We start from the raw sequence: 2,147 nt of genomic DNA on the forward strand, positions 1-2,147 counted from the left end.
TCTTCATCTTCATCTTCATCTTCATCTTCATCTTCATCTTCATCTTCGTCTTCGTCTTAATCTTCATCTTCATCTTCATCTTGACCCTGATCTTGGTCTTCATCTTCATCTTCATATTCATGTTCATCCTCATCTTCATCTCCATCTTCGTCTTCACCTTGAACTTCATTTTCATCTTCATTTTTACCTCTATCTTTGTCTTTTTATTTATCTTTAATTTTGCCCGGTTCTTCATTTTTGTTATTGGCTTGACCCTTCAATACAGTAGGTTGTGAGTGTCTGTGGTTTTATCGTTGCCTTTGTCTTTGTTCCAACCAGCGTTGCCAGGTTGACGTTTTTAGCGTCATTTGGACGTTTTTTGTATCCTGTTGACGTTTGGACGTTTTTTGTGTAAAAAATTACTTTTTTTTACTTCCCCGAAATTTTCTCTGTTACTAAATCTTGTAAGTGGAACTGATTTTGAATTATTTTCTTAATAAATCTTTACAAGCTTTGTGTTTTGCAGCAGCTGCTTCAAAAGATATTTATTCTTTGGACGCAAATGTCTTAGATATGATGCCTACCAAGCGTACGCGCAGTTTTTTCGGATTCTTGGACTAAGGATCCCGTGTTCAAAGGCTGGTTGTGTAAACACTGGAAGTTACGAGGCTTATTGTAATGTTTGCAATTGCACATTTAAAGCCAACCCTGTAGGGAAAACACGAACTAGTGAACCAAATTTCTAGTTCAGTACTAGTTCTTTTTCGCCAAAAACGAACCAGTCCGATAGTAACTAGTCACGCACCAGTCCAAAAGCCACTAAATGTGGTACTTTCACTTAACTATTTTATTTCAAATTTTAAACGCAGGGAAGGTAATCATTATGAGAAAAATAATTTAAATCAGCATTTAATCATTATTTTATGAATTATTATTGAGTTTTATTTTTTCGCTCAAACGGAAATAATTATTATTTGATTTTTATTTTTGGGATTACAAAAAATGATTATTTTATGATTTTTATTTTTTTCGCGCAGAGATTATCATTAATTTTGAGTCTTATTTTTCCACATAAAAATAATGATAATTTATAAAATTGAAAAGGCCATACATACGCAACCTACTGAAATTTTGACCTTAAAAGTTTGGGTCTTATTCCTCTTATAAGGGTGCGGCAACCTCTCAAAAGGATACGTCGGTAATCACGCTGGTATAGTTTTTGAGTTGCTTAATAATTATTATACTTAGTGATTCCATAAACAAAGGCCAAGATCCTGAAGGACAATTGAGAAAGGCAATGCAGTTGCAGAAAAAAGAGGCATTTAAAAAAAAAGTGTCAAAATAATTATCACTTTCTCACTAACTTTATTTAAAACTGAAAGCCACCAGATCTACCTTTTTTTTAAGAAAAGACAAATTAATTTTTTTTTTATGCAATCCAGCACAGCTACCTTACAGTCAGTCAATAAAGTTTAGGTACAACGAATTTTTTACAATACGGGCAACTATTTTTTAAGTAGTTTAGTTTTCGGTAATTTTTTATAAAAATATGGTCAATTCTGCAACAAAATCCCCAAAAAATCAGAGTTACAAACCTTGTGCAAAATTTAAGAAAATTCTGCAAAATTTCATTAAAATAATTCACTTTCTATTTACGCTCTCTAGAAAAAGTTTTTTAGCCCATTCAATTTTAGTATAATGAAGTGATCTATTATTTTAATTGGCCAAATAATAGACATAAGATTATTATTATGAGAAATGTAAACATAACAAAACTGTCAAAGCTAAACTTGATGAATGTACGAAACCAATAGTTATTCAAGACACGAACGATTATATCAGTATAGACACGAATTGACATGGCCACTATGGAAACGCCCACACTGACATACGATAAAGGAATCGGTGGTCACATACCACCAGACTAGAGAAATATATTTCTTTTTGGAATTGGACACGGAGCGAACCACACTCATCAGCCCTGCAAGAACGGAATTACAACCAAGTAATTAAAGTGGATTAAAAGCTGGTATTAAAAGCTGGCGGCATTCGGGGAGTCGATACTCACCCCTCAGTGGAAATTAATAGAGACACACATTCCTTCTCACAAATCCCCAGCCATGTTTTTGCGTAGAATAAAGAAGTTGTGAGCATCAAATCGGGACTAT

The sequence above is a fragment of the Rhagoletis pomonella genome, unplaced genomic scaffold, assembly GCF_013731165.1.
Source record: "Rhagoletis pomonella isolate Grant_MI unplaced genomic scaffold, Rhpom_1.0 Rhpom_scaffold_00413, whole genome shotgun sequence".
NCBI lineage: Eukaryota > Metazoa > Arthropoda > Insecta > Diptera > Tephritidae > Rhagoletis > Rhagoletis pomonella.